A 19,506-nucleotide genomic window follows, 5' to 3' on the forward strand; every position below is an offset into this window, starting at 1 on the left:
CAGACATCGCCACCAACAGTGACTCAGCCAGCACTTGAACTAAGATGCCATGCAGGGAGGATGCCAACTCACTTCATCCATCTCTCCTTTCTGTTCTATTTTGTCACATTTTCACCTCCAATGCACTCTTCATGCAACAATCTCATGGAGCATTCCAGTGGTCGAACAGGAGCAGAGGCAAAGACCAGCGATGCAGCAAGAGTACCACTGCTTGCTCCCTCATTGAAACGTTGCATGTGCTCCTCCCAGAGCAGCAGGCGCAAAGGTGTATCATATGACCAGGTTGTTTACACCTTCCTGCAATGATTATCACGTGAACTTCGCTCCTCTGCTGCCATTGCTGCCACACACTGAGCCGAAACGACAGAAACATAACCAAAATAAAAGGATATGATGTGTTTGCATCACGTGACTTTCTTCGTACTCCGCTTTTCGGGCAGGAGCAGTTTGAACTGCTCTTGACTGCTCTCAGCATCGTCAAACTGCTCCCATTCTGCTATTGAAGCACAATACTCCTGCTCACTCATTGAAGGGCAGCTACTCTTGACAGACCACTCTGGGGATGCTTTTGAGTGCTCCTGTTTGCCCACTGGAATGCACCATAAAGTAGGGCTTGTGCGAGTGAACTGCAACAATACGAGGAAAATTATGAGTTTGGAAACTCGTCGCACTTGATGAACGTAACGTTCGAATTCCAAACAAAATTTGTATAATTAGAATATGTGTGCGGTTGACCCAAGTTATTGAGAATGTGGGCTTATTGACCGATTATTGATTGAAGATGAATACATTCTTGAACAATATTTTTTCCCTGTGCCAGAGATTGCTTTCAGTTTACATCTAGCTTTAGTTTACAACTTTCCCCATTCACCGTCCTGGCGCAGTTTACATCTAGTTTTATATTGTGCCAATCTTAACTCCTTAGAAAGTAATATTTTCCTGCTCCTATATCTTTACCCCACTCACTACAGGTGGCTTCATCACATAGTAGTCATGTAAATAGTCGCCTGACAGCCTGTGCATTTCTAGCACACTGCTGACCATGAGCCTGCTACAGTAGTGCTCCGTCAAAACGTGCAACAGTGTATCCAAATGGTGTTGAGTAGAGCCCAGTAAAGGCCCGCGGGCTGGGCTCGGGCCTGGTAGGCAAGCCCAGGCCTCAGTAGTGGCCTGCAATAGGCTTAGGTATGATATTTGCAACTTTACGAAAATGTCGGCTATAAAAAAAAAATTCGCAGATGTATGCCAATCTGAGCAACTTGTGCATCAAGGACAGCAAACGTGTATAAGGGATGCCCTTCTAAATTAAAGCAGTGCTTGAGGGCAGAGGTTGCAACGCCATTCTTGCAAGTGCCCTGGGAGGGCTGGCAATGATAGGCTGAGGCCCCTCGGTCTAGCAGCAGGACCTCAAAGCCAAAACCATTAAAATACCAATGAGACAAAATGCTCATACTATGGGAACACAAACAACAAGATGCTTGGATGCTGCCTCAACTAAAGTTGATCTTAGCAAAAATTCAAAATGTTCATTCATGTGGACTCCTCCTAGTTGACCTATTTTAAGTGCAACCATTAAAGGGCAACTCTACGAATTTTAAAGGCCAACAAATGTCAATGAAATTCACTGGGTGTGTTCCTCTCCACATTTCCATCATATCCTCAAGACAGCAGGCTTGAGAGGTGTGCAGATTTTTCACAAATTAATTTCATTAATTGCTTGAACCACTTGCTTTCCCCCTCCACGGTTACTGGCCACATTGTGTGATGAATTAAATGGTGGTATACGCAGAGCATGCTGGGAATTAATGGCTGATGACAGCGACAAGAAGTTGACAATTGTGAGCTATATATGGCTAGTGTTTGGCGGGAAAAGTTGCTGCAGCGAAAAATTACCTTCATTGTGGAAGGGCAAGTGATGAGTAGCAAGTGGTGTTGTGTTGTTGGCTGCACAAACTTCAGCACTTGCCAGACACACACAGTTTGAGCCAATGTGAATTGCATTCAGCTGAATTTCAGCCTAGCACAGTGCCCACATTTGTGCTTGTGCTACCAGCAGACATTGCCTTACGTCATTAGGATGAACAAAGCTGCTCTGGTACTTCAGTTTTGACCGTATGCATTTGAAATCCGGACAGGCCGCCATTGGAATATCAACCTGGCAACGTTTAACGTTAGAACATTATCTAGTGAGGTGAGTCTAGCAGTGCTAGTGGAGGAATTAGAAGGCAGTAAATGGGATATAATAGGCCTCAGTGAAGATAGGAGGCCAAAAGAAGCATATACAGTGCTAAAAAGCGGGCACGTCCTGTGCTACCGGGGCTGAGCGGAGAGACGAGAACTAGGAGTCGGATTCCTGATTAATAAGAATATAGCTGGTAACATACAGGAATTCTATAGCATTAACAAGAGGGTGGCAGGCCTTGTTGTGAAACGTAATAAGAGGTACAAAATGAAGGTTGTACAGGTCTACGCCCCTACATCCAGTCATGATGACCAGGAAGTCGAAAGCTTCTATGAAGACGTGGAATCGGCGATGGGTAGAGTGAAAACAAAATACACTATACTGATGGGCGATTTCAATGCCAAGGTAGGCAAGAAGCAGGCTGGAGACAAGGCAGTGGGGGCATATGGCATAGGCACTAGGAATAGCAGGGGAGATCTATTAGTAGACTTTGCGGAACAGCATAATATGCGGATAATGAATACCTTCCGCAAGCAGGATAGCCAAAAGCGGACATGGAGGAGCCCGAATGGTGAGACAAGAAATGAAATAGACTTTATACTCTGCGCTAATTCTGGCATCATACAAGATGTGGACGTGGTCAGCAAGGTGCGCTGCAGTGACCGTAGGATGGTAAGAACTCAAATTAGCCTAGACTTGAGGAGGGAACGGAAGAAACTGGTACATAAGAAGCAGATCAATGAGTTACAAAATACAACAAAATACACTATACTGATGGGCGACTTCTATGCAAGGGCAGGCAAGAAGCAGGCTGGAGACAAGTCAGTTGGGGAATATGGCATAGGCTCTAGGAATAGCAGGGGAGAGTTATTAGTACAGTTTCCGGAACAGAATAATATGTGGATAATGAATACCTTCTTCCGCAAGCGGGATGGCCGAAAGTGGACATGGAGGAGCCCGAACGGCGAGACTAGAAATGAAATAGACCTCTGCGCTAACCCTGGCATCATACAAGATGTGGACGTGCTCGGCAAGGTGCGCTGCAGTGACCATAGGGTGGTAAGAACTCGAATTAGCCTAGACATGAGGAGGGAATGAAAGAAACTGGTACATAAGAAGCCAATCAATGAGTTAGCGGTAAGAGAGAAAATAGAGGAATTCTGGATCAAGCTACAGAACAGCTATTCGGCTTTAACTCAGGAAGAGGACCTTAGTGCTGAAGCAATGAACCACAATCTTGTGGGCATCATTAAGGAATGTGCAATAGAAGTCGGTGGTAACTTCGTCAGACAGGATACCAGTAAGCTATCACGAGATGAAAGATCTGATCAAGAAATGCCAATGTATGAAAGCCTCCAACCTTACAGCTAGAATAGAACTGGCAGAACTTTCGAAGTTAATCAACAAGCGTAAGACAGCTGACATAAGGGAGTATAATATGGATAGAATTGAACATGCTCTCAGGAATGGAGGAAGCTTAAAAGCAGTGAAGAAGAAAATAGGAATTGGCAAGAATCAGATGCATGCGTTAAGAGACAAAGCTGGAAATATCATTACTAATATGGATGAGATAGTTCAAGTGGCTGAGGAGTTCTATAGAGATTTATACAGTACCAGTGGCACCGACGACAATAATGGAAGAGAGAATAGTCTAGAGGAATTCGAAATCCCACAGGTAATGCCGGAAGAAGTAAAGAAAGCCTTGGGAGCTATGCAAAGGGAGGAGGCAGCTGGGAAGGATCAGGTAACAGCAGATTTGTTGAAGGATGGTGGGCAGATTGTTCTGGAGAAACTGGCCACCCTGTATACGCAATGCCTCATGACCTGGAGCGTACCAGAATCATGGAAGAACGCTAACATAATCCTAATCCATAAGAAAGGGGACACCAAAGACTTGAAAAATTATAGACCGATCAGCTTACTGTCAGTTGCCTACAAACTATTTACTAAGGTAATCGCAAATAGAATAAGGAACACCTTAGACTTCTGTCAAGCAAAGGACCAGGCAGGATTCCGTAAAGGCTACTCAACAATAGACCATATTCACACTATCAATCAGGTGATAGAGAAATGTACGGATGAACCCTTATATATAGCTTTCATTGATTACGAGAAAGCGTTTGATTTTGTCGAAACCTCCGCAGTCATGGAGGCATTACGGAATCAGGGTGTAGACAAGCCGTATGTAAAGATACTGAAAGATATCTATAGCGGCTCCACAGCCACCATAGTCCTTCATAAAGAAAGCAACAAAATCCCAATAAAGAAAGGCGTCAGGCAGGGAGATACGATCTCTCCAACGCTATTCACAGCGTGTTTACAGGAGGTATTCAGAGACCTGGATTGGGAAGAATTGGGGATAACAGTTAATGGACAATACCTTAGGAACTTGCGATTCGCTGATGATATTGCCTTGCTAAGTAAGCAACTCAGGGGACAAATTGCAATGCATGCTCACTGACCTGGAGAGGCAAAGCAAAAGAGTGGGTCTAAAAATTAATCTGCAGAAAACTAAAGTAATGTTTAACAGTCTAGGCAAGTAACAGCAATTTACAATAGGTAGCGAGGCACTGGAAGTGGTAAGGGAATACATCTACTTAGGACAGGTAGTGACTGTGGATCCGGATCATGAGACTGAAATAATCAGAAGGATTAGAATGGGCTGGGGCGCGTTTGGCAGACATTCTCAGATCATGAACAGCAGGTTGCCATTATCCCTCAAGAGAAAAGTTTATAACAGCTGTGTCTTACCAGTACTCACGTACGGGGCAGAAACCTGGAGGCTTACAAAAAGGGTTCTACTTAAATTGAGGACAACTCAACGAGCTATGGAAAGAAGAATGATGGATGCAACGTTAAGGGATAAGAAAATAGCTGATTGGGTTAGGGAACAAACACGAGTTAATGATATCTTAGTTGAAATCAAGAAAAAGAAATAGGCATGGGCAGGACACGTAATGAGGAGGGAAGATAACCGATGGTCATTAAGAGTTACGGAATGGATTCCAAGGGAAGGGAAGCATAGCAGAGGGCGGCAGAAAGTTAGGTGGGTGGATGAGATTAAGAAGTTTGCAGGGACGACGTGGCCACAATAAGTACATGATCAGGGTAGTTGGAGAAGTATGGGAGAGGCCTTTGCCCTGCAGTGGGCGTAACCAGGCTGATGATGATGATGAGTAACAAAAAGTGGACCTGGAAAAGCTCTAATGGAGAAACAAGAAATGAAATTAACTTCATACTTTCTACTGATCCCAGCATATTGCAGGATGTAGAAGTGATAGGTAGGGTAAAGTGCAGTGATCATAGCTTAAGGAGCGGTAGGATTCACCTCAATCTGAAGAGAGAAAGAGTAAAAGTGGTCAATTGGTCAAATTGGCCAATTGGTCAATTTGGGGCCACGGCACCGCAGATACGATGCCACGCTCACCGCTGATGCTCTTCCAGGTGCAGCTGCTATCATTCTTCAGCCAGCTGTCTCCCGTCACGCCGGCACCGCTACGGCTGGTCCTGCCTCAACCTTCTTGGTGTCCTGATGCCGCAAGGAATTATGCGACTCGATTCTCAGCCAAGTGCACCGCATCACCTCACCCACCACTGCCAGTTCTGGACACTACTGAGTATGCAGTTTGGCAACATGGAACGGCGTCAGCTGACCTAGCCGCTCAAAAACTCGCACATTTCACCAACGCAACGGGCCATGGCACCACAGTTACGATGCCACACTCACCGCTGATGTTCTTCCAGGTCTGTCGGTATGAAACTTTGTGTTACCGTAACAACGATGTTTGCCTTTTCATGGTGTCATGGCCACCCAATTCTTTCAAATGTGCCCGCACTGCTTTGATGTACCTTTGGTGCGTTCTACTTCTCGGTGGCTATGTTGAATCGAACCCTGGGCCTATGACTAAGGCACAAGAGGACAAATTAGACAATGTGGCTCTTGTGGCCCAACGTTTGGAAGCTAGCCATACTACAGTCTTGGAGTCATTGAATAAGATCCTAAACATTCATATCCGCCTCAAGAATGGCTTGGATGCCCTAACTAAGCGTGTCGTTGAATTGGAATCTAAAACTGAATTGGCGCCATCTGCACAGTCCGTGTTAACCCCAAACTTAGAATTGTCTAAAATGCAGGACAAAATTGATGATTTAGAAAACTGGTCTAGACGGTCTAATGTTCTTTTTTATTGAATCCATGATACAGACAATGAAACTTGCTCGACTTTGGCGCAGCTCGTGAATGAATTTTGTTCCAGCAAACTTGGTGTCGTCACAACTTCAATTGTGAGAGCGCATCGTTTGGGCCGTTTTTCTACAAGTAAGGCGAGACCAATCATTGCTAAATTTTACAATAATAAAGAAGTTGAATCTGTGCTAAGCAACGGATCGAGGCTGAAGGACACCGACTTCAGCATCGCTCGTGATTATTCTGAGGCTGTCTGACAAAAGCGCCGTCATCTCTGGCAGTACGGGAGGTCTGCAAAAACAAGAAGGTGACCTTATTCGTCTCGCATTCAACAAGCTTCACATTAATAACGATACTTATGTATGAGACACTGAGGCTGCTCACTTAGTATGTGTTTCTCGGCATCCCATGCAAGAATGATGTTTGTCTGTCACTCCCTCAAATCAGACCCCAGCTTTCCATTTTCCTCAAAGATCACCATGTAATGCTTCCAAAACCATATATTTCCTTTACACTAACATCAGAAGTGTTGTATCAAAGGATGTTGCTATCTCTTCACTAATCGATTCATGTATCACTCGTAGCGCTAACCAAAACATGGCTCACTGATCTTATTCTTGATAATTCAATTTTTGTCAGCCAGACATGTTTTAACATCTTTCAATGCAACAGACTGTACCATTAAGGAGGTGGTGTACTCTTGGGGATAAGGGATGATTTGCTAACCGTGCCTGTGATGATTAGTTCTTTTCTTGAATGTGTATGGGTTTCTTTTAAGTATTGTTCAACTGATGTAATTATTGGTGCTGTTTACCGTCCTCCTAATGTGAATGATGGTTTTTCGTCTGAATTTCATCGAATTCTGTGTGAAATATAACTGTACTTTACTTATATTTGGAGACTTCAACTTCCCTAGTATAAACTGGTTTTCACAATCTGTCACAGCAAGTGAAACCGAAGCTAACATGTTTCTTCAGTCATGTCTTGATTTTTTACTCGCACAACTTATTACCGATCCCACGTGTCGCACATTGTGTACCGCCAACATTATAGATTTGATATTAACGAATAATCCTGATATTTGTTCAGACATTATTCATCTAGATGCATTTTGGATCATGACGTAATAACAAGACGCATTACCGGTTCCTTTAACGAAAAGAAAACTACTATTAAACCAATCAGGTGTTACAACAGAGCTATGAAAAAATAAATTCCGAATTAGATTATTTCACCACCCAGTTCATGAATCAATATTTATTGCACACTGTTGAGCAGAATTGGGATTTATTCAAGAGTACCTTTAATAAACTTGTTGGTGACTTCGTTTCACTTATGACCATCCGATGTAGCAGCAGTGCACCATGGTTTAATCAGAAGTTGTGACGTATGAATGATAAGAAAAAGCAATTTTTCCGGCAGGCACTAAAAAATGGTCTTCTAAGCGCGTGGGACAAGTATAAGAAATGCGACAAGGACTACCAGTCACTCCTAAAATCCATTCGACGCCAGTTTTTCAATCACGACCTATCATCACGGCTAACCAACAATCCTCATAAGTTCTGGCGCATATAAATCCTAGCTTTCATCTGGACATTTTGCTTACCGACAGTAACGGCGTCATAATTAATGAGTCTGAATGTGCTCAGGTTTTTAATGACACCTTTTCAGTAGTATTCACTAAAGAAAACATTAGCTCATCCCCTGTAAAATACAATCCATGACATTCGCATGCCTGAAATTGTGATTAATGAAACAGGTATGTAGCTTTATTAAACAATCTTAAAATTACTAGTAGTTCGGATCACCTCGGCTTTAACAATAAGATACTTAAGAGTAAACCTCAAAGCATTTGCGCTGTGTTGTCCTGTTTGTTTTCGCAATCATTATCACACGGACTAGTTCCTAATGACTGGCGGATAGCCAAAGTAATACCTATATTTAAATGAGGTGAGTGTTCCTCTCCATTGAACTATCGACCCATCTCGTTAACCAGCACCATTTGCAAACTTCTTGAGCATATCGTTCACAGCTAAGTCGTTAACTACCTCGAAGATCATAACATTATTTTCAATTATCAGCACGGTTTCCGCAAGGAATTTCCATGTGACACTCAACAAGCTGGTTTCGTTAAGGACTTACAATTATGACTTGATGCGGGCTTTCAGGTCGAAGCAGTGTTTCTTGATTTTTCAAGGCTTTTGATCGGGTTCCTCATCACAGACTTCTACTGAAACTAGCACAGCTTAACATCCACCCTATCGTGCTGGCTAGGATTAAGGACTTTCTGTCATCTAGAACACAGTTCACCTCGGTTAATAATTCTAACTCCTCCTCTGCTTATGTGACATCTGGTGTACCACAAAGAAGTGTGCTCGGACCTTTGCTTTTTTTTAATCAATATTAATGACTTACATGCCTGTATAACATCTAGGATTCGACTTTTCTCTGATGACTGCGTAATTTACCGTATGATTACTAGTGACAGAGACCGCCAATCCCTATAATCTGATCTCAATGCAGTAAGCTTATGGTGCTCATCCTGGTTAATGTCCAGGGTGTCTACCAAGTTGACATTTCCAAATTCCCCGAGTTTTCCAGGTTTCCCTGAGTGCCCTTGCAAAATTCCCTGAGTGATGCAGAACTATGTTTTCTGTCAAGGCGGGCTGAAACCATATCGCCCGATGCTGTCACTGTCAAGTAGGCATACGAAAAAAATAAAAAAAACTACTTAGTCCAATTTGAATAATAAGGAGTAGTGTTTGTTATTCAAAAAGAGAATAGAAGGGAGGGGTTAGTAAAATGCACACCAAATAAAATGTATTTGAAAAAAATTGCAAATCGAGTCGGACATTCTCAAATACGAACAAAAAGGAGATGCATACAAAAGCAAATATTTTTGAATATGAGTTATTTCTATCAACTGATAGCAAGCTCAGTGGTATGAGGCCCGAACGTTGTCACAATTGAGATTCTCTTTCAACAGCTCGTAAGTCAACCTCAACTGTCCTGACATACTCTCAGCCCACGCAAGACACGTCAGTGTTTTGTTTCATTGTTTTAAAGAGTTTGTTTCAGTTTGGATGAGGAACACCTGCATCTCGGCATCAGCCAACACTCTGTTTTTTGAGCTCAAGCTCCTTCAAAACGGCGGCAGTGTCCCGACAATGCCCTCCTTCCGCCAGTCGTTTGCCCCACGGACCACATGAACCATCTTCTTGGTCAGTTGCACAGTCCACAGCTAATTTTTCAAGCTCCCTAGGGGCCGCAAAAACGTCAGAAAAATTGCCCAGTTGGAAAAAATAAATGATGTCATTCACTGCCCTTAAGGGCTCAAACCGGCACAGGCACATTCGAAAACGCTCTGGAGGCCTGCCGGTACACGTATTAGAATATCGGTGCTCATACTGTGACAGGAAACACAGGGTACACGCGTGTATAATTAAGGAATACATACTGTGCCCCATGGCAATAGCCCCTTCCCACGCTTATTATGCTTCACTGCAATACTTTTGTATATGCTTCACCAAGTAACATTTGTGTACGGAGCAGAAGCTGACTTTCGGGAACCAGAATTATGCAGCGCACCGTGCTTTCCAAGCTTTTAAGCCACTCGCAAGAACCACAAAGGCAGAGTCAGTGCCATTGCAGACAGCAGCAAATTCTTTCAATAAGAAACACGGCATCCAACAGCAAGAAGCTTCATAGCAAACGTCGAAGCAGCTAGGCCTAGCGTTGCCGCTGTGGTGGCTACGGCTGCCAGCAGATCTGAGTGCGAGAGTGCCGGTTTGAGGCGGCAAGGTAATCAAAATGGCAGCGGTGGTGGCTTTGATTAATGCCATTTCGGACCTGTGATCACGGCAAAACCTCCGGAAAATCAGACGGCGAAGAGTTCCTACGTTCGAAATTTCACACGTTCTAACACGATGACTCTATGGGGTACGTGGTGGTGCCACGAAGTCGTCCAAAATATCGGGAATCCGGGAAGTCGGTCATTGACTGTACACTGGCAACTCCTCCAGCCGACGACAGGGCGTAAAAGACGATTTATTACGATTCCTGTCTGTTACTCGAGCCAGCATTACCTCGACTTTGGACCCATTCAATAAAATTACAGCTAATTTTCCCTGATGGAAGCACAAATTCCCTGAGCTTTCCCCGAGTTTTTCCAGACTACTCAATATCCCTGAGAATTCCCAGTTTTCCTGGTTGGTAGACACCCTGATGTCATTAAACTTTTCTAAAACAAAACAGATATCTTTCACTCATCGAACAGATAGCATTCCAACCACTTATATTCCTAACGAAAATACTGTAGAACTAACAACAACATACAAGCACCTTGGTGTGCACCTTCAGTTTGACCTATCATGGCATCACCATATCGACCTCACCCTGGCGTCTGCTAACCACTCACTTGTCCTTCTCAAACGTAACCTCAGACAAGCCACTATGCACGTTAAAAAACTGGCTTATATAACTTTAATACTCCCTAAAATCGAATATGCTGCGGCCATCTCGGACCCTGAGCAAGCCTACGTTATCAATAACATCAAATCCTTGCAGAATCGCACTGTTCACTTCATATTTTCAGGCTACTCACCCTTCACAAGTGTTACAGCATTAAAAAAACATGCCGAACTGGAAGATTTGTCATATCGCCGCAAACTTGCTCGTTTAGCACTTTTCCATAGGCTTTATCACCACCCCTCCCTTCAAAGTGATTTGTTTCAGTCACCTCATGCCATCTTTCCACGCCGTGACCATTCTTTCAAAATCGTTTTACACCAATTCATTCATTCCCCGTACTATCATCGAATGGAATAATTTACTATCAGCCATCGCCACAGAAACTATCATAAAATTCCAAGAGTTTCTTCGCTGTGACGGAAATGTGTAAAGTTTGCTGTATTTGTTTGTGTTCATTTTTCCTTTTTGTGTTATGCCTTATGTTTTATTGCACTTATTACTGAAATGTACCACATTTATTAGAAGGTGTATCGCGCCCCCCTATGTAATACCCTCTCCTGGAGGGCTTTTAGGGGTAATGTGAATAAATAAAATAAATAAAAGAACAAACAAGGCAACCTACATGCAGTAAGGATAAGAGCGGACCAATTCAGGCTGGTACTTGCAAACAATTTATGCAGCCTTAGAACAGAGAGATGAAGATGATATAAAGGTAATGAATGAAACCATAACTAGGCTGGCTTCAGAAGCACCAATTAAAGTGGGAGGCAACGCACCAAGGAAACCAGTAGGTAAGCTCTCCCAAGTAAGAATGGACCTAATAAAGAAAAGACAAAGAATGAAAGTTTCAAACTCAAGAGACCAGATAGAATTCGCAGAGCTGTCAAAACTAATCAGAAAGGAGTAAATAAGGGATATTCGAAATTATAATGTGAGAAAGGCTGAGGAAAACAGTAAACGGTTGATGCAGCCTGAAATCAGTGAGAAGAAAACTTGGCATCGGGCAAACCAATATGTATGCACTGAAAAATAAGCAGGGTAATATCACCAGCAATCTCTAAGATACAGTAAAAGAAGCAGAAGAATTCTATATTGACCACTACAGTACACAGAGGAGTCAGGATACCTCCATTAGAAACAGTAATGAACAGGATACAGGAACTCCTCCTATAAATAGTGATGAGGTCAGAAGGGCCTTGCAAGACAGGAAACGAGAAAGAGCGGCTGGAGAAGATGCAATAACAGTCAATTTAATCAAACATGGAGGAGACATAATGCATGAAAAACTGGCAGCTCTTTATACAAAATGTCTATCGACTGCAAGGGTCCCAGAAACTGGAAGAATGCAAACGTTATACTAATCCTCAAAAAGGGAGACATTAAGAAATTTAAAAATTATAGGCCCATTAGCTTACTCCCAGTATTATATAAATATTTACCAAATAATCTCCAATAGAATAAGGGCAACAATGGACTTAAGTTGACCAAAGGAACAGGCTGGCTTCAGGAAGGGATACTCTACAATGGATCATATTTATGTCATTAATCAGGTTATGGAGAAATCCACAGAGTACAATAAGCCTCCCTATATGGCTTTCATAGATTACGAAAAGGCATTTACTTCAGTAAAGATACCAGCAGTCATAGAGGCATTACGTAATCAAGGAGTACAGACCGCTTACGTAAATACCTTCGAAAATATCTACAGAGGTTCCACAGCTACCTTAACTCTACACAAGAAAAGCAGGAAGATACCTATAAAGAAATGAGTCAGACAGGGAGACACAATCTCTCCAATACTATTCACTGCGTGTTTGGAATAAGTATTCAAGCTATTAAACTGGGAAGGCTTAGGAGTAAGGATCAACGGCGAATGTCTCAGCAACGTTCGGTTTGCCGATGACATTCTTCTATTCAGCAACAATGCAAACGAATTACAACAAATGATTGAGGACCTTAACAGAGAGAGTGTGAGAGTGAGGTTGAAGATTAATATGCAGAAGACAAAGATAATGATGAATAGCCGGGCAAGGGAAACAGGAGTTCAAAATTGCCAGTCAGCCTCTAGAGTCTGTCAAGGAGTACATTTACCTAGGTCAGTTAATCACCAGGAACTCTTATCATGAGAAGGAAATTCATAGAAGAATAAAAATGGGTTGGATCGCATACGGCAGAAATTGTCAGCTCCTGACCGGAAGCTTACTATTATCATTGAAAAGGATGTACAATCAGCACATTTTACCAGTACTGACATATGGGGCAGAGGAGAGTTGGAGACTGACAAAGAAGCTTGAGAACAAGTTAAGGACCGCGCAAAGGGCGATGGAACGAAGATCGCTAGGCATAATGTTAAGAGACAGAAAGAGAGCGGTTTGGATCAGAGAGCAAACAGGTATAGACGATATTCTAACTGACATCAAGGGGAAAAAAATGGAGCTGGGCAGGTCATGTAATGCGTTGACTGGTTAGATAACCGTTGGACCATTAGGGTTTCAGAATGGGTACCGAGAGAAGGGAAACGCAGTCCAGGACAGCAGAAGACTAGGTGGAGCGATGTAATTAGGAAATTCGCAGGCACTAGTTGGAATCGGTTGGCGAAGGACAGGGGTAATTAGAGATCACAGGGAGAGGCTTTCGTCCTGCAGTGCACACAAAACAGGCTAATGATGATAATACGAAAGTGCTGCAGGTGTGCTGGACATGTGGCTTTCACTGTACTGCCACTTAGTTTTCAGTAGCGCCACTGACAAACAGGGATTTGAGGCAATTTTTGGAGCAGCGGAATGTTAAATTTTGAGCAGTCTGGAGCATCTGAACAGACTTTGGAGCCCTTTGGAGCGAATAAATGCAAACTGCAGGACATATCTTAGCCACTTTTGAACACTTAAACAAGCTTCATTTCAGAAAGTATCTGTTTGCTGCAAAACAATGCTACTCCGCTTCTAAATACCAAAAAGCAAACCTAAGCTTGAGTAACCGCTTAATATAAATGAAGACAACAAGCCTCCTATTCGCACAACCTGCTATAATTCATCTTGGGTACTAGGCGCGAACACACACAAGAAACAAGGAAGGAGACTGGACACAGCGCCACTTACAACTGCTTTATCCAGAGGCACACCACACACTCATATAGCCATCTTAGATGCAAGGAACACAATCAGATCAAGATTGATATGGAAGCAAACTGGTTAAATATTTTTTTTTAGCCCTATATAAATATATTGACGGGTCACTGACGCACATGCTTCCTTTCTTTCTGATAAAGAAAGCTTCAATTACTTCCCAAGCTTTTGTATCTTTACTCTTTGCTAGAATCCGCGCCCCTGGAAAACATGGCTCAGGAGAGCGTGACAGACAGGACTTAATGTGCTTGGGTATGTTTGGCCCTTCTTTATCTTGCTCTACATTTCTTTCATGTTCCCTAATTCGGTCGTTAACACAGCACCCAGTTTGCCCTATGTAGGAGCAGCCGCATGAGAGGGAGATTTCGCACACGACACCTTCGACGCACTTCATAAACGGCTGCCCATGCTTGGTGCCGCATCCGTTTTTATCTTCACATATTCTTTCGATACGAGAACAAAGGCTTTCGAGCTTTTTGGGGGCTGAAAACACAAGTGGCACCCCATGTCTGCTAGCAACCTTATTTAAATTGTGGGCCATCTTGTGTATACAGGGCACCACCACAGGCCTCACACCACCTCTTCTCAAGGGGGATCTTCCCCAGCTCTTACAGCCACACTCTTCATTTTTTGTAGTAGGCTTTCAGCGACTGCCATCACAATCGAATCAGGGAATCCAGCTGAAGACAGCCTGGCCAATTGGTTATGGAAACTAAACTGCATCCTGTGAGGGCACGATTTTCCGAGGGCAGATTTCAGACAAAGTGAAGCAATCTCCCTTTTTATTAACTTCGAATGGGCGGAGTCGTATGGCAGAAGCCCTCTTTTTGCACGAGGTGCATCTGCCCAGCAAATCTGATCCTCACAAAACTCAATATTTATATTTAGAAACTGTAGACAGTTACCCTCAGGCATTTCAATGGTGAATTGCAAGCCATTTCCATTTGTTGGAATATGGATAAACTATCATGCACATTCTCTTCGAAGTTCAAACTTCCGTCCTTTCTAAAAAACATCAAAAAATCATCCACGTATCTAAATACCTTAAAAACGTGCCTAGCCGGTAAAACCTGATGTAAAACTTGATCCATTTGTGAGAGAAAAATATTACACAATAGTGGCGCGACACAGGATCCTATACATATGCCGACTTTCTGCAGAAAACACTGCTGGTCAAATGTAATGAAAGTAGATTGCAAGTAAAACTCTAAAAGGGTTAAAAAATTGTCAATGGAAATTCCCACATTGTTCTGAAAGGAAATGGGTTCGTTTTTTTTTATACACTCTCGGACTGCAGCAAACAGTGCCTTGTGGGGAACAGAGTAAAATAAAAGTCCACCCTGTCTACGAAAAAGGCATGCCCAACATCACATTGTGATTTTGGGAAGTCACAAACTTCATCAGATTTCTTTGTAAGAAATGGGTCGTGCACTTCAAGTGTACTCAAATGTTTCAACAAGAACTGGCTTAGCTCCTTCTGCCACGACCCTTGTTTCCTTGCGACGTGAACGCCCCTGATTGCAGGACTTGAGAAGGCAGTTAACCCCTTCCAGAAGGCACGTCTCTTGTTCCTCTGATACGGCCTTGCTGGCAATTCATTGATTGATGGCAAGCAGCTCATGCGGCGACACTTGCGGTTCAAGTCCATACTTGGGTCCTTTTTCCAGAACAGATGACGTCTCGTCAGGTAGGTGAATGTCCCCTTCAACCCCCAACCCACCCCCACTCATTTCGTTCTTCTTCTTACTTCTTTCCTGCAGCAATTTGACTAGCATGCACACCCAGAGCTGTTCAGTCATTCTCAAAGCTGACCGCTTAACGGACCGAAAATTCTTCTCAGCTAGCCAGGTAGGGTCTTGTTTTTGACAGGCGATGCATAGAAGATCATTTAGCAGGCGAGTATGACGCCAGAGTTCAGACCTGAGGATCCTACTTATGCGCTTCACATGTCACCAGGAGGGTAGAGCACTTACTTCAGCTGGTGCCAGTCCATTCTTGATACAAAAGGCGATGTTCCTTGCGCGACAGGTATATGCGACAGCAGATGAAATCCACTGATCCATGGAACACAGAGATGTCACACATATAGAAAGGCCCACTGTATGCAAAATAGAGCTTAAAAGGACGTCTTGTTGGGCGAGTTGGTCACAATTCATCTTGGGTACTAGGGCCGAACACACAAGAAAGAAAGCATGTGCATCAGCGACCCGTCAATATCTTTATATATGGCTGAATCATCATCATCATCAGCCTAGTTACGCCCACTGCAGGGCAAAGGCCTCTCCCATACTTCTCCAACTACCCCGGTCATGTACTAATTGTGGCCATGTTGTTCCTGCAAACTTCTTAATGTCATCCGCCCACCTAACTTTCTGCCACCCCCTGCTACGCTTCCCTTCCCTTGGAATCCAATGCGTAACCCTTAATGAACATCGGTTATTTTCCCTCCTCATTACATGTCCTGCCCATGTCCCTCCCCCCCCCCCCTTTTCTTTTTCTTTATTTCAACTAAGATGTCATTAACTCACATTTGTTCCCTCACCCAATCAGCTCTTTTCTTATCCCTTAACGTTACACCCATCATTCTTCTTTCCATAGCTCGTTGCGTCGTCCTCAATTTGAGTAGAACCCTTTTCGTAAGCATCCAGGTTTCTGCCCCGTAGGTGAGTACTGGTAAGACACAGCTATTATACACTTTTCTCTTGAGGGATAATGGCAACCTGCTGTTCATGATCTGAGAATGCCTGCCAAGTGCGCCCCAGCCCATTCTTATTCTTCTGATTATTTTAGTCTCATGATCCGGATCCGCCGTCACTACCTGCCCTAAGTAGATGTACAGTGGAATCTCGATGATATAACACGGCTAATACGAATTTCCGGATGATACGAATTTTCCTGTAGCCCTGGCCAAGCCCCATTACTTTGCAACGTGCTAGAGAACAGTTGTTACGAATCAATTTTCGACCCGCGTCGGTTGATACAAATATTACCGAAGCCACTGGAAATTCTAAAGTGGGCTAGGCGAAAGCCGGATGCTGCTGCCGTCTGCGCTCCAATTCACTCGCTTTGGTGTACGGCGATGTCGCCTGTCGCTGCTGCCACTTTCATTCTGCTTCCCTGCGTTTGGTACCCGGCTATCTAATCAGTCGCTGTTGGCGTTTCTGTTCTGCCTTCCTTGCTTTCGCACCTGGTGACATGTTCAGTCGTCGCATGCGCATTCGCTCCTTGTTCTGGCGTTGGGGAAATCCGGCGTCCGCTGCCGCTTCCCCGAACCGCTTGGCGCGGAATCACAGGGCCACTTCGGAGCCATGCGTCACACTCACTCGACTGCAACGAGGCGTCTGGCGAAGGAGCGGCAAGGCTGCTGCCACCGCCGACGCACGCGCGCTCGTTCTATCGCTACTATATAGAAAGCAATGTCGCTACTGTGTGACGTCACGGTTGCTATGCGCAGCGGTGCCCCCACCGGCTGCTAAGGAGGGGAGGAGGTTGCACCGCTGCGCGGGGGAGAGGTTACAGTTGGCACGATTCCAGCGCACGGACAGACGCGACCGCGAGCATGAGCCATGAAAGGCTTTCGCTTTAATAAACGGTGCCCCACCGACGGCCGCGAAAGAGAACAGTACGCAGTCGCGCAATTTCTCCCTTTCTCTTTTGGTGCGGAGGCGCGGACGCGGCACCGGACAGCGCGGAGGCCGCGACTGGGCGCGAAGAGTTTGCAGCGGTGGCGCTTTTGTTGCTTTTGTGCTTTTCCTCCTTTTCCGCATGCCATCGGACAGATTAGCTGCTGTGCTTCGGACCGCGTTGTTTGTGTTAGACGTGGGCGACGGCAAAGGTCCACCATCGGCAGCTGAAACGCTGCACGTGCTCGAAGTTCTGAGGCATGCTATGGCCGCGGATGAAATCAGCGATGACATGTGCACGCATTTTATGGATTTGAACAAAGTTTGCTAAGTGACCTGACAAAGAAAAAGAGGCAAAAGGACATCAGAGACTTTTTCTTCAAGAAATAAAGGCTTTTTACGCACGTGCCTGAATGAGTTCATCTCTGAATCTTTAGTTTAGCTAGTTTCAATTGTTTCGATGATACGAATTTCGGCTAATACGAATATTTTTCGTGACCCCGTGAGATTCGTATCATCGAGATTCCACTGTATTCTCTTACCACTTCCAGTGCCTCGCTACTTATTGTTAATTGCCGTTCTCTTCCAAGACTGTTAAACATTACTTTAGTTTTCTGCGGATTAATTTTTAGACCCACTCTTTTGCTTTGCCTCTCCAGGTTAGTGAGCATGCATTGCAATAGGTCCCCTGAGTTACTAAGCAAGGCAATATCATCAGCGAATCGCAAGTTACTAAGGTATTCTCCATTAACTTTTATCCCAAATTCTTCCCAATCCAGGTCTCTGAATACCTCCTGTAAACACGCTGTGAATAGCATTGGAGAGATCGTATCTCCCTGCCTGACGCCTTTCTTTATTGGGTTTTTGTTGCTTTTATTATGGAGGACTGCGGTGGCTGTGGAGCCGCTATAGATATCTTTCAGTACTTTTACATACGGCTCGTCTACACCCTGATTCCATAATGCCTCCATGACTGCTGCGATTTCGACAGAATCAAACGCTTTCTCGTAATCAATGAAAGCTATATATAAGGGTTGGTTATATTCCGCACATTTCTCTATCACCTGACTGGATAGTGTGAATATGGTCCATTGTTGAGTAGCCTTTATGGAATCCTGCCTGGTCCTTTGCTTGACAGAAGTCCAAGGTGTTCCTGATTCTATTTGTGATTACCTTAGTAAATAGCTGGTAGGCAACTGACAGTAAGCTGATTGGTTTATAATTTTTCAAGTCTTTGGCGTCCCCTTTCTTATGGATTAGGATTATGTTAGCGTTCTTCCAAGATTCCGATACGCTCGAGGTCATGAGCCATTGCGTATACAGGGTGGCCAGTCTCTCTAGAACAATCTGCCCACCATCCTTCAACAAATGTGCTGTTACCTGATCCTCCCCAGCTGCCTTCCCCCTTTGCATATCTCCCCAAGGCTTTCTTTACTTCTTCCGGTGTTACCTGTGGGATTTCGAATTCCTCTAGACTACTTTCTCTTCCATTATCGTCGTGGGTGCCACTGGTACTGTATAAATCGCTATAGAACTCCTCAGCCACTTGAACTATCTCATCCATATTATTAATGATATTGCCGGCTTTGTCCCTTAACGCATAGATCTGATTCTTGCCAATTCCTAGTTTCTTCTTCATTGCTTTTAGGCTTCCTCCGTTCCTGAGAGCATGTTCAATTCTATCCATATTATACTTTCTTATGTCAGCTGTCTTATGCTTGTTGATTAACTTCAAAAGTTCTGCCAGTTCTATTCTAGATGTAGGGTTAGAGGCTCTCATATACAGGCGTTTCTTGATCAATCTTTTGTCACTTGCGATAGTTTACTGGTATCCTGCCTAACAGAGTTACCACCGACTTCCATTGCACACTCCTTAATGATGCCCACAAGATTGTCGTTCATTGCTTGAACACTAAGATC

The 19,506-nt window shown here is 43.9% G+C and overlaps 1 protein-coding gene across 7 annotated transcripts in view; it reads right to left on the minus strand.

Moving 5' to 3' along the window:
- p38b (p38b MAP kinase) overlaps positions 1 to 19,506 on the minus strand; it is a 516,218-nt gene that overhangs the window by 442,743 nt on the left and 53,969 nt on the right. The gene's annotated exons all lie outside the window — the stretch shown is intronic.

This window comes from Dermacentor variabilis, chromosome 9, assembly GCF_050947875.1.
Source record: "Dermacentor variabilis isolate Ectoservices chromosome 9, ASM5094787v1, whole genome shotgun sequence".
In the NCBI taxonomy this organism is placed as follows: Eukaryota; Metazoa; Arthropoda; class Arachnida; order Ixodida; family Ixodidae; genus Dermacentor; species Dermacentor variabilis.